The sequence below is a fragment of the Merops nubicus genome, unplaced genomic scaffold, assembly GCF_000691845.1.
Source record: "Merops nubicus isolate BGI_N331 unplaced genomic scaffold, ASM69184v1 scaffold2696, whole genome shotgun sequence".
Classification (NCBI taxonomy): domain Eukaryota; kingdom Metazoa; phylum Chordata; class Aves; order Coraciiformes; family Meropidae; genus Merops; species Merops nubicus.
The window spans coordinates 10001-24952 of record NW_008615426.1 but is presented as its reverse complement, the minus strand read 5'-3'; positions in this window follow the sequence as shown (position 1 = coordinate 24952).

The window sequence follows — 14952 nt, the reverse complement described above, 5'->3', positions numbered from 1 at the left end:
TACACAGAGGAGCTGCAATGCAATGCAGCTGAGCCATCCCACTAAACCCATGAACGTTCAAAGAAAACAGAATTTGTTTGCTGTGACCTTTCTCATAGCAGAGCAACTAATTGGTGGGATGATCTAGAGGAGATGGGGACCGCAAGGAGGAGGGGTACCAGGGATCCCTGAGAAGGGGTCTGCAACAGTTCCTCTGCATTCAGCCTCCAGCAACACAGCTCCAGGTGCTGTGTGCTTCCATAGGTGACACTAGGGATGGTATTTGAGATGCTCACTCAATTTCCATGCAAAGATCAAATTTTGCCCCAAAACATATGGACTTGCTATTTGAGAAGTTTGCTAAACCAGATCAGAGACATGCAGAGAAAAATAACCTTTCTACCACCACAGACTGCCAGTCCAGCTCAGCAGCCTTTGGCAGGTATTCCTTCCCAGCCAAGGGAGAAGAGTTCATGCTCTGTGGCCCAGAAGGGACACGGCTTCTCTGGCAGATCTGTCTGTACACAGACTGAACGTGTGGGTGGAGGGAGAAGCAGGGGAGCAGGAACTGGAGCGGAGACCTGTGCGTAAATAAAGTGCCTAAGTAAACTTTATTTATTTGGAGCTGCCCCAGACTCATGCCAAAAACCTTCACCTCCTTAGCAATGCCTGTGGCAACATGCAAAGTTAGCACAGCAGATGTAGACCTAGTGAGCTAATGCTACACAACACACTGTGAAGTCACTTCTGCCAAAAAGTGGTTGTGTTGTTGTTGTTGGTTTGGTTTTTGTTTTTGTTTTTGTTTTTTTTTTTAAATTTTTGCTGAAAAATAAACCACAACTTAAGGTCAGTAACTCACAGTGGTTTATTTCCAGTTTGTTTACTCTGTTTGATAACATTGTCTTCTCTGCAGAGCCGGTTCCCTTCACTTGTACTTTTACCAGTGAGAGGAGCACAGGAGGGGTTGCCAGTAAGGAGAAGTCCCACACAGACATCTGTTAAAAGTAGGTACAATCCACTTCAAGGAGCAAGGGGTGTCCCCACTGAGCTGGGATTCATCATTTGTTTACTTACCCTCTAGATCCATCTCTGTCCTAACAACAGCTTTGTTGCTTCTTTCCTCCAGTTTTTCCCTTGGGGAATTTGAAGGGACTGTGTCCAGCCTTCACCTCTGTCCCACGTGCCGCAGTCTCTAAACACAGAGGGCACACATCGTGTTGCACGTGTGTGGGAGAACAGAAACACACACAGTAATCCCGGTTTTGGTGCTGACCTTGTGCAATCCACCTCTAAGGCTGGGAGATTCTCACCTGCCAAGCAAGGGCACTCCCAGCAGTTATGTGGGATAGACAAATGGGGGTGTTAGCATAAGTATTAAGGGCAGCTTGTAAGGGAAGTAGGGCAGAACTAAAGAGTTCCTGATTCAAAGCCCTTATGTATTCCTTTCTACTGCAGAGAAACACATACTTTCAAGGCATGCAACTATATTTAAGAAAAAGAGGTAATAACAAAGGGATAAGGATCCTGCAACCAGCTAGGATTCCAGCTTTTTGTTGGGTGGTGAAAGCTTTTTTTATTCTGAGTTATGTATCTGTCTTTTTTTCATATCAGATTTGAATTTGCCTTACACAGCATCACTCGCTCTCACCTAAGGCAAGGCAAGTTTGCTGTATGCTGTTCAAAGCATACTGGAGCCACTCAACTGTCCCTTCAATATTTTTCTTTGTACTTCTATATTGCTATTCTTCTGAAACTTCAGATTTGTGTTGTGAGACTTGACATTTTCAAGCAAACTTTTAGCTTACCATTGCATTCATTATGCCTGCTGAAGTTTCATCACTAGCATGTTTTCAGACAAACTATACTTAGCTTTTTCTTTTCTTAAGAAGAGGGCATCAGAGTGTCAGCAGTGCAGCAGCTGCTAGGGCTGCCTGGATTCTCTTGTCAATTAACACAACCAGTCCCATAAATGAATCATGTTGTTGACTGGGCAACACAAGTACAGGTGTCATCTCTTGACCAATCTGTGTTTTGACTCAAGCAGATATTCAAAGACTGGAGTTAAACTGACCCAATAGTTAGGAGCAGAAGTGTGATTTGTATTTAAGTTGTGGAGATCCTTGGGTGATTATAAATGATGCACACTTTCCCCTCAAATAAATAATCTTATAAGGTTGGATGTTCACATTTTCAAGAGAAAACATCCTTTGACTTTGTACATCACTTTTAGGGTGAGAATGGCAGTGGTGCTATGCAAAAAATACGACTTCAGATGACACAAATGTACATGGTGGAAATAACACATTCTGAGTTCAGGTAATAGGAGAAAATCATATCATTTTCTAGAGATGCATTTTCTCAACCAAGAGCTGTCTAGCTGTTGCTACCCTGTTAGAAGTTTGCAGATGGGCTCATTCATCCTGAAATGGATTTTCATGATATTTACACAGACATTCATGGTTTTGCCATAAGATACAAAGCTTCCTTCTTTCCATTACCTGTAGCTTTACTGTATCTCACTCGGATTTAAATAAAAACTTTAGCAGCAGTATCTGACAGAATTTGATATGTAATTAAATTTCAATGGATACAATTTTTTATGTCATTGCTCTCTTGTGAGGTCACTATAAAGTCAATTTTCATATTTAATCTTTAAGGTTTTGGTCCATTTTGTTGCTACTGAAACATCTCAACTGGATTAATTTAGCCCACCATGTTTTGAAGGGGTTCATGGGAGGAAAGATTGGGTGGAAGGGACAGCATAGCAGGCAAAAGGGCTAGAAGAAGTTTCATGGTGAAGGTCCCACACTGAAGGGGAGTAGGGTCTGAAGAGGAGGGCAGGAACATCTGTAGCTCACTAACATGGGTAGATGATCAATGAAGTGCTTAAAAAAAGAGAAACTTTTTTTGCCCCCTTCTTAGGCTTGGAAAGCATTTGTTATCACTTGGATTTGTTTGCACTTCCCACTAATAGCTCAGTCCTTTTTCCCCTTAAGGGAGGAGGAGATTTTGAAAAGAAAGAATGAAGATAAAAAATAAAAAACCTGCAAACAAACAACTCCCCCCAAAAAACCCCAATAAAACAAACACACACACAAAAAACAACCCACAACAGCTTTTTGCTTCTTGCAAAGGCTTCTGGCTAAAATGCATTCAATACAAATACATAAACCACCTAAAATTACATAATATATTTCATAAGCTGAAACTGCAGTACCTAGTTCTGCGTGTCAGTGTAACATGTTGCTGGGTTACTCCCTGCTTCCCTCAACATAATGAGTTTTCCAAGAAACAGGAGACAGTCTTCTGAGAGGAGGTAGAAAGAGAAGCAGAAAATAAGAAACATGTTCCTGTAGAGCAATGCTACTGTACAGAATTACATGGAAGCTACTTATTGGCAAGGAAATAATGTTTTTGGAAATCATTAAGGATTTTACCAGAAAGGTTATACTTCTAAAGATTAAATGAATTGTCCTAATTTTAGTTATTTCTGCAATTGCTATATTCTTGGGGACACAGTTGTCAAGGCCCAGAGAGTATCTACAGAATCTGCAACCTCTGTCTATAAGTAACTTTATAGCTACAGTCAGACTGATTAATTTCTTAACACGAGGTTGTGGGAAACTTTGGATTGCAAATTTGGGAGGAAACCCACAGATTCTCAAAAGCATTGTGTAAGAATGTAGGGCATCTATAATATTTTCAGGTCAGCCCAAAAGCAAAGCCTGGGAACTTAACAAATGCTGCTCAAAATGATAGGACTTCTTCCTGCTCTGTATTCACTTTGAATATGCCCAGACAATTTTTTCTTTAAAGTATGAGTTGTTCATAAGTGTTGAAACACATTCCATTGGTCAGAAGCAGGTCTTGGAGAGCCATAAAATTGACAGTTGACTCACAAAAAAAATTGTCTATGGCCTTTTAGCACTGTCCTCATCAGAGAAGTAACATCAATAACACAGACATGTTAATTTTAGAATTAAATTGCCTTCAATTTTGGTACTGAAAGCTATCCTGCAAAGCGTGAATGAAAAGATTCACTTCTTAGCAGCTCTAGACAATAAACATCTTTGATATCTGCATCTGAACTAATTTTTTTTAATAAGTAATGCTGGGAAATAGGTCCTTTTACACCAGTGGGACTTTTTATTATCTTTGCTCCCTCCTCCTCACGAGACTGAAAATCAAATCACCATCTCTTAACCTACTGTTTGAAATCCTGTTGTTGAGGGAAGGTTGCGATGGGAAGAAGAATTAAAGGTGTAACATGATTGAGCTCTTGCAGTCTTCAGTGCTGGTAAGCATGGCTGCTAGGTATGGAAAAACTAATGATCACAAACCCTATCACTTATTTTTATAGGCATTTAAACCCCCCACAAACCAGTGAATATGATAATCAAGTTCTGCCACTCATAATTCAGTTACTGTCTTGTGGTGGAAGAAGTTAGAACAACAGGTAGCAAAACCCAGGCCAATTAAATAAAATGTAAACATTGAATATAACCATGGCATCACTGTATAAAATTTTTTGCTGTCACACATCACATTTTAAGAATTCTGATTATCCACTGCTAAAAGAGACATTTGAAGATACAGCTGAAGTTTCAGGAGACATTGTAAGTTATTCAAACACCTGCAGCTAGCTATACAATAAAGCAAGCTGTTAAAAATTATGTTACCTAATCCAAGGTTATATCTTGCCCAACATATTGATCACTACTTAATTTTCATTACTCTCTCAGCTGTCACAGTTTGCATTTTGTAGGGCTTTTTTTTTTTCTGCAAATTTTATAAATGAGCTTTACAGAAAGAGCTGTTATTAATCAGAGGGTAACAGGCCCAACGGGTTGAAAACAGGGATTCAGAACAGACGCCTTTAATCTATTCTTTGCTACCATCGACCCACTGACACCTCAGTGAATAAACTTCCCACATGTTTTTCTGTCTGTAAAAACATAAAAGTCACAAACCTTTGTAGCTATTAATCAGATTTTAACACAGAAAACTTTCTACTTCTTTACTCTAGAAAAGCTATATAATATGATGACACCTTGTGTTCAAAATTGTCTATGTCTTCTTATAATGAGATCATGGATTTAGAGTATTGGAAGTCTTCTGTCCCTTACACATGCTACAAGAGAATCTTTCTCTAAAAAGATTTCAGATTGCTCAATCTATACAGCAGATACACTATATTCACAGTAAATGTTTCTTATAATTAATCATACAATCAGAGAATTGTTCTGGTTGGAAGAGACCTTTAAGATTATCAAGGCCAGCCATTAACCCAACACTGCCAAGAGCAGTTCCTCACGATGCACAACTAGTGCATCAGGGAAAGACCCTGCAAGCAGAATAAACTCCTCTCATTTTTCCTTTGTTTGGAAACTGATATACCTGCAATGTAGAGCTTTCTTACAAAACAACCAAATATATCTGCTCAAGTTCAAAGCTCTTTTAAACACTCCTAGCTACTTACAGGTAAAAGCTCTGAAAAAAAGTAATTTAAAATGGAAGGACTCATTATTATGAAAAGGCCTTATGATACTTGAGTATTTTAGACACAGGCTATGAAATCATCTCCCAGAGAACAAAGGTAATATAAGCTACATGAATGACTTGAACTGGAGTGGCTGATAAAGTTTGTGCATCAGAACTTAAACCAGGCTTATCCCTCCAGAACTGCAGATGCTTCAGATGAAGCAAGCAGTAGAACTGAGCCCACATTTATCAGTTTCAATACTGGAATTAAACTTAAATATAAAAGTATGTAAGTTATGTTTGTACAGTTATTAGAAAGCAGTTCTTTATTAATGGCAGTTTTTTGCATATTATTACCTTCCTTTTTACAAAGGTAATATCAGTCAGAAATGCTTTCTGTAGCAAGTCCTGCTACTGCTGCAGTAATACCTGGCTTTTGATTGTGGTAAAAAACAAGTTTGTGCAAGAAGAAAAGGTTTCTCTGCATCTTCTTTGTAAGAAACAAAAACACCCATTTCATTATGGTGTACATACCAAATAACTCTGTACTTTGTGATCTGCTTTCTGATAAAAGCAAGTTGCTTATTTATTACAACCTCTCTAATACTTATTGGCATGTCCCAGTAAAAGGTATTAACAGATATATTCATTGTCCTATTGAAAAAGATCAATTTTGTTCTCTTTTCGAGAACATTTCCTTAAAGTGGATGAGAAAACATGGTCAAAGAACAAGGTATCATCCTCTTGCTCCCACATCCGTTCAGCTACAGTTCCTGGAGACAATGAGCAGTTTCGCATCCTACTAAAGCAACTTCCTTTTCTCTCTCTTATCAGATAACACAAACTCCTAATGAGGCCTCTTGGCTATTGCTGGTTTCGTTAATGTTCACACTGAACTTTCCTTTATGGTTTGCTTGGGAACAGCTGATGTTGGGCACCTGCCTGAGACTTGAAATACTCCAACCAGTAACCCTTGATGAGCTTCTCTGGATTCCTGCAAAACCTTCCAGAGACCTTTAAGATTATCAAGGAGCTAAAAGTGTCTGATTGTACTCAGCTGAGACCACAGACTACTCATAGGCAAAATATTGTCTGCTACAAAACAAACAAACAAACAAAAATCCAGTATCCTCAGAAAGCTTGTACAGAGGTAGATATTGCCCAACCAAAGACACCTCACCTTGTTGCTTGGGGTCATTAATGAGCAGGAAGACAGACCTCTGGTGCAAGATGACCATGGTATGGATGGGCTGAGATGAGATTTAAGACACCTTTGTAGCACATGAGCACAGTTCAAAATATTTCTGTCTGGCTCACCTTAAACATGATGAGCTGGACCATGACATGGGAATGATGGTCAAGATTTTCTGTGTGATGCTGACCATGACTGTTTTCTGAGCCTGAGCGCTGCTGCATGCTCTGAGGGAGGAGCTGAACACAATGAAGGACTTGGCTAAATGGCTCATTTGCAGGATAGGCAACATCTTTTTTTTTTCTTTTTTTTTTTTTTTCTTTTTTTCTGGAAAAAGGCCAATGGACCTGAAGACATTTGAGGATGGCAAAAGAGGAGTGTTCAGAGACTGGGTTTTGCAGATGGACTGGTGAGGAGAAAGATCAGTGAGAAGTCTCCCTAGAGGTAGACCTTATCTAAGGGAAGCTCTGATACCAACCAAAGCAAGCACAAACAGTATCTCAGGAATCAAAGGGCTGAAAATTAGTTGGCACAAAAGCCAGGCTGAAGGGTTACTGTGGCAGAAGGTTTAGACTGCACCTGATGTATCTTTTCCCATCTCACAAACACCTATTTTTCACTCCTGCTGTTATGCAATGCACGTATGTGTGTTTGCATACATTGTGTCTGTCTCCATCATGAAACCATTGCAACATCCTCCTCACAGGTGTTGCCGTATTTTGTATCAGGGTAAAGTTGGAATCCTATTAATTGTTTTGTAAAGTATTTAGGATAGAGAGTTGCTATTTAACTTTCATTGTAGTAACTCTTTTTTTTTTTTTTTTTTTTTTTTGTAACAGCACTCTGACATGTTTTGTAATCAGGACAGACAGAAGGAATAGAGGTGATAAAATATAGCCAATTTTTCATCTAATAGCTCAGTTCTCCCAGTGAAGAGGTTCTCAAGAGTCAAGATTTCAGTAAGGGAGAAGCTAGGCCTGGGGCAAGGTCAGCAAGCTGGATGACACTGTAACTTAACCCAAGATTTTTCCTCTTGCATCACCAATAAGTAAATAAAATATAAATAAATTAGTGCTAAATACTGATGACAACTGTACATCTAAATTGCATACAATACATACAAAAAGGGAAAGGACAATTTAGTGCAGATTTTGGGCAAGAATTTGTAAGCTTCAATAACAATAAAACACATCCCACTGGGAAAAGAGGGAGATCTGTTCACGTCTTAATTTACATACAACAATATAATTAGCTAAGGATAGAGCTGGTATCACAGGATTGTAGAATGGTTGGGGTTGGAAGGGACCTTCTAGATCATCTCTCTCAAACCCCCCTGCCATGGGCAGCAACATCTTCAATTAGACCAGGTTGTGCAAGGCACTATCTGACCTGGCCTTGAACAACTCCAGTGATGGACCATCCAGAACCTCCCTGGGCAACCTGTTCCAGTGTCTCCACCCTCACAGTGAAGAACATCTTCCTTACATCTAATCTAAACCTACTCTCTTCCAGTTTGAAGGTGGTATCCCTCACCCTATCACTACAAGCCCTTGTAAAAAGTCCCTCCTCAGCTTTCTTGTAGGCCCCTTCAGATATTGGAAGGCCACAATAAGGTGTCCCCAGAGCCTTCTCTTCTACTGGAGACCCCAGATCTGTATGCAGTACTCCAGGTGGGTCTTGCCAGAGTGGAGTAGTGGGGAGAATCACCTCCCTTGATCTGCTGGCCATGCTTCTTCTGATGCAGTCCAGGGTACATCTGGCCTTCTGGGCTGTGCTCACACACTGTTGGCTCATGCTGAGCCTTTCATCAACCAGCACCCCCAAGTCTTTCTCCTCAGGACTGCTCAATATATATTGTCTTAACTCAAATGAATCAAAATTAATTAACATAGGCAAACAAGACAAGTAGATTTAGAAAAGGAGGTTGGAAAAGGTCAAATTAAAATGCTTTCTCTCAAATATTTAACTGTTTGACCACCAACTCCAATGTAATTTAATCATATGTAGGTGACCTACAATTTGGTGGAAGAAAAAGGAAAACAAAGCCAAAATGAAAGACTTGTGAGCTCCTGAAGCATCACAGCTCAATAAATGATTTTTACATTTAAAGAAGACAAGGATGTATATTTTGGATTTTTTCACATGCTTATTAATTTAAATTAACTCAGTTTTTAATAGTGCCCCAGTCACATATCTGCAGTTTGAGAAAAAATAGTTGCCAGCCAAGAAACAGGAAAAGGTTTAAGCCTGTAGCTGTTCCCAGTGCATCATCAAAGGGCTATGTGAAGTTAGAATAGTTTAAAAATTACAAATTAGGACACAAGACACCTCATGTAGGAAATTAGAATGAGGAATTCCAGGTTCTAAGCATTTCAACCCAGGGCCTTGTTTCTTTTAAGAGGATTAGACAAAATCCAGTCCACTGCTACCTGAAAGGTGGAGGCAAAGAGAAGGAACGAGACTGAAGCTCTGGGTCATTCATACAAGACACCGTACACTCAAACAAGCACCCCAGGCATTCCTTCACTACATGCAGTTCAGATTGCTTCAGACACTACAATCATTAGCATATAATTGATTCTCAGCTGCTTCACTAGGGCTTGTTGGCAGCGGAACACAAGTCTTTTGATAAGTAATAACACTGTCCTGAGCAAGGACCCAGTGAACAATAAGACCACTTCCTAAAATTATTCTGTCAGAGACTGCATGCATCTGTTTTTTTCCATAATGTTGTTATAAAATAGCCATAAAACAGATCAAGTTAAGAGTAACTAACATTAGTTTAAGGCAGCTAATTATGCCATACTGTTTTTAAAATTCTGGCTTCAGTTTTTAGATGTGAGAGACTATTAGCTCCAAACTAACGCACACAGCCTGAACTTTGTACCACAGGTTACCTATACCTGAAATAAAGAAGAATTAAATAAATGACTTACTGTAAAGAATATATGACAGAAGACGCCCAGACCTTTGGAATTCAGCACCATCGGCAGTGTACAGTGTAGTGGTTAATGGGGATTAAAAGCCTGATTTGAATTTCTAATCTGAATTTGCCTGGCTTCAGCATCCAGTCTCTGTTACATCTTCTTTAACCACATTTGAAAGGCCTTGCAGAATCCTCTATGCTCTTTGGCAATATTGCTTTTGTATTGTACACCCCTTCTCGATTTTCTACTTGAAAAGTTGAAACACTCTCTCTTAGATCTTTCAAGACTTTTTTCTATTCCTTTAACTTGTTTTTTTGTGACCTTTGTATAAAATCTCCAGCTTAACGTTTTAAAACTTCAGCCCTAGTTTCCACCCAGTAGCAGAATGGTTTCATAGGCGCTGTAGGGCGGGGGGTAAACCCACCACAGTGCATTCTGTTTACACTCTCTGCATTAGTCCTCTTTACCACAGAATTACATCAGGAGTCTGCTTATGGGAAGCTCTATGCTCAGAACAATCCTTAAATCCTTTTCACTGGTGCTGTTTTCCAAGAGACGACATGTGTTTTTAATTTTCATGTCCTGTTGCTAGAAGCATGACTTTGTGGGTGATAACTCTGGCATACTATGTCTAGAGGTTACAGTCTGGAAAAAATCAGATTGGAGAGATTGATCTTTGTTTTCATGCAATTTAAAGTGACGGGGTTTTTAAAAATTTGCTTCTGGAATACCAATGAAAATATTGAACACTATCACTATTACAGCAATACTTTAGGGAAGTATTCCAGAAAGCAACTCCATTTCATTTTCCATCGGTGGTCTCTAAAGGCATTTCCAGGCAGCACCTGGACACAAGCTCTATTACAATGGCCCACTCACATCAAACCATGGTGTGGTGCTGCAGGGAGCTGACACAGAAACTTTGAGATTGTTTGGCTGAAATATAAGTGGGAATTACTTAGGTGAAAGCACAGGCAGCAGCACGTGTTGAAGGAATAGCATGAATTGATAACCGAAGACATGATTAAATGCAATTAAACTGGTAAGCACTGAGGAATGTGCTGTTTGCATCAAGACCAGGAGGCACAAGCTTCGATAAGGCCACAGCAGGGTGACTTGTCAGCAGAAGTCCTGAGGTCCGATAACATGAGGATGGCAACAAGGGTTGTGGCACGCTATATGGACTGACCAGTCCACTGCTCGTTATCCCAGCAGGAAGGCAGGCTGTAGCCATAAAGATACCTACATGGGCAAACACAAACAGGTAGCAACCTTCCCTACAGTTTATGGGGATGAGGTAAGCAAGATTATGATGGAAAATCACATGGTAACAGCTGAAGGATATAAATACCTGGACGATTGTTGCCGTTTAACCCTGGCCAGCAGCTCATCCACACACAGCTGCTTGTTCATCCCCCACCCACTGGGGTGGGGGAGAGAATCAGAGGGGTAAAAGTGCAATGACTGGTGCGTTGAGTTAAAGATTATCTAATAATTAAACAAAAAACCAAAACAAATCACCATCAGCCCTCCCCCCAAGAAAAAAGAAAAAGAAAACAAAGATTTAAAAAAACCCAAAGCTGAATCTAAGAAAAAAAAGTGCTGCCAAAAGCCTGATAGCTCACCACCAACCAACAGTCCCCAGGCAATGCTGCCCTGGCCAATCTCCCTCCCCACCAGCTTTGTATGCTGAGCCTTATGTCATGTATTATGGGGTATTTCCCTGGTCAGTTGAGGTCAGCTGTCCCAGCTGTGTCGCCTCCCAGCTCCTGGGGCACCCCTTGTGCCTACTCACTGCTGGGATGCTGTGAGGAGCAGAAAAGGCCTTGACTCTGGGCAAGCACTGCTCAGTACTAACTAAAACATCCCTGTGCTACCAACACTCTTTTCATCACAAATCCAAAACATAGTCCCATATGAGCTACTATGCAGAAATTTAATTCCATCCCAGCTCAAAGCAGCATGCTGAAAAAAAATCTCTCCTGCCAAGGAAGACCCCCAGTGACACAGCATTTACTCACTATTGTCCTTCATGGGGATCTCCAGCACGCCTGGCCTGGCCACTTGGACACAGGCTTCTTGGTGATCGTGAGCATGTTGGTGTGAGAAAATAAGACTGGGTGAAATCTAGAAAAGAGTCAACATGAGTGCCTGAGATTGATTTCGTTTAAAATAAATAGTGCCTTCCCTTTCCTTCTCGAGTTGAATTTTGTCACATTAATTTCCTACTGCACACAGTCAATAAACTACAAAATAGTCACTAAATTTATAGTCTCTGGAAAGGAGGAGGACAGCTGTTTGACCAGACCCATTTTATGTATAAGCCTATTTTAGTTCTTTGTTATTTGAATCTCATGATAGACTCCCCGTGGTGGTGTTTCGCTCCAGTACCATGGCAACAAGCCTATCATCATCCCACACATTCTCTGGATTTGGGGACAACATGAACATTATGCCAAAAATTCTGACATGAGATCTCTTTTGAAGGAACATTAGCAGGCCAGCACCTTTCAGTCAACTCTTACTATGCCTGGTTTCAGTTTCTAGGCCAGTAGATACTGAATATCTGATATGAAATAAACTTCCTGTGGGATTATAGGGGAGCTATGAAACATGTAATTATCTTCATGGAAAACATAGTTTTGTCACTGTTTCTAAAGGTAAAATGTGACCACTCTGAACATATCTCCGCACTGAATTTGACCTTTGACCACCTGTCTGGAAATGGGGCTGTACTGCAGCTCACATTTCAGCAAAATGTCTTAATATGAGCAAAGCAGATTTTTCCAATCACGTTTTCAATTCCTTAGCAAGTTTCTATACTTTGATTTCTGTTTCCTCTTCTTTCTACTTATATACTGAATTTTTTGGAGTGTCAGTATTTCAGCACTATCAGATTTTCAAAAAGCAAAAGCCTCTCCTCTCTTGATATCATAGCTTTGTGTCGATCCAGCCAACTTTAAAAAAAAAACCAACTTGTAGTTTCTACCAATTTATTTAATTAACAAGCTGAACAAATTGACTTTTTTTTTTTTTTTTTAATAAAACTTAAATTTCATTTTAGGTTTATCTCTGCCAGTTTGGTAACAAATATCATCAAGTTTTGATCACTGGTTCCTAGACATGCATCATAATTCAGTATGGTAATTCATAACGTATAATCTCAATGGGCTGTGTATAGTCAGATACCAAAGTTTTCTAGAAGCATATTGTAATAAGCATGTTTTACTACTGGCTTTGAGTCATCTTCCCTCACAAGATGGGTACAGCAAGTTAATCATCCAGTTCTGAGCTTTAACAACTCAGTTCCTCACCAACACATTGCTGACTCGTGCTTTCAGCCAGTGCATTCCTTTACTGCTATTTCAGTCCCTATGGCTCAGAGTTATAAGTAACTCCAACAAAGATCAATTGGTTTAGTGTAGGGTGCCACCTCCCCTATTTTATCTTTCTCAAGTAAATCAGTAATTAAAAAAAAATAATAATCCCAGTCACATAATTAATCTAGGCACATTTAAATAAATTGTTTCAAGGCTTTATGATTTATTTTTACAGTCTACTATCACACTGTGATAAGAAAATATCTAGCTGTTTCAAACTCCAGATGCAGAACAAGGATCCATCACTGGTGATGATGAAAGAAACAAGTTTTAAGCAATCAGAACAAAAAAAACCCCAAACTCTCAATAGGCAAGTACCCCCATGGCTACAAAAAGAACCCCTAAGGAGTGAATGGCCAGGAAGGAGAGGGGGCAATGGTGACAAGTTCCTGCCAGGTGCAGTCTCAGCAACATTCCCACCTTCCCAGGTGTCCTTGCATAACAGGTAGAAGGCCCTGCATGTGGAACTGAACACTAGTGGGGACAATGGTTCATCCAGCTTGGAAGTGCCGCTGAGGTTGAGACGGTCTCCACCACACATCAAAACTACTTCCACAAAGAAAATAAGATGGGTCATTGTCATAGGTGGCTCCCTTCTGAAGGGAACAGAAGGCCCCGTGTGCGGACCAGACCTATCTCTCAGGGAAGTCTGCTGGCTCCCTGGGGCCTGGGTTAAAGATACGGTGAGAAAACTTCCTACCTTGTATGACCCTCGATTATCCATTACTGATTTTTCAGGTAGGCAGCAACAAGGTCACAACAAAAAATCTGAGGGCAATCAAGACAGACTTCAGGGTCTTGAAGTCTGCAGACTGCAGGGGGAAACAGTGACCAAGGATGAGGAAAAGCCCGAGGTACTGAATGCTGCCTTTGTCTCAGCCTTCAGTTGTTCTCTGAGTGCCCAGCCCCCTAAGCTGGAAGGTAGGCACAGGGGGCAAAATGACACCCCATAAATGGTCAGTCATCTGCTACACCACTTAGCTACAGAGAAGTCTGTGGGGCCAGATGGGATCCAGCCAAGAGTACTGAGGGAGGGGGCAGAAGTGCCTGTCAAATCACTTTCAATCATTTATCAGCAGTCCTGGCTAACGAGGGAGGTCCCAGTGGACTGGAGGTTAGCAAGCGGGACACTCATCTACAGGAGTGGCTGGAAAGAGGATACAGGGAACTACTGAGCTGTCACTCTGACCTTGGTATCAGGGAAGGTTATGGAGCAGATCACCTTGAGTGCCATCACCTTGTGTGCAGGCGAAAATCACTTTCAATCATTTATCAGCAGTCCTGGCTAACGAGGGAGGTCCCAGTGGACTGGAGGTTAGCAAGCGGGACACTCATCTACAGGAGTGGCTGGAAAGAGGATACAGGGAACTACTGAGCTGTCACTCTGACCTTGGTATCAGGGAAGGTTATGGAGCAGATCACCTTGAGTGCCATCACCTTGTGTGCAGGCGATCAGGCCCAGTCAGCATGGCTTCATGAAAAGCAGGTCCTGCTTGACTAACCTCATCTCCTTCTGTGACAGGGTGACCTGCTTAGTGGACGAGGGAAAGGCTGTGGATGTTGTCTACCTGAACCTTAGTAAGGCCTTTGACACCATTTCCCACATTCTCCTGGAGAAACTGGCTGCTCCTGGCTTGGAGGGGGATATTCTTCACAGGATAACAAATCTGAATGGATGGCCAGGCCCAAAATAGTGGTGGTGAATTGAACTAAATCCACCTGGCAGCTGGTCACAAGTGGTGTTCCCCAGGACTCAGTATTGGGGCCTGTTCTCATCAATATCTTCATCAATAATCTGGACAAGAGGATCGATGACACCCTCAGTAAGCTTGCAGATGACATTCAGTTAGACAGAAGTGTCTCTCTGCTGGAGGGCAGGAAGTCTCTGCAGAGGGGTCTGCACAGGCTGGAGCAATGGGCTGAGGACAACTGGATGAGGTTCAACAAGGCCAAGTGCCGGGTCCTGCACTTGGGTCACAAGAACCCCAGGCAG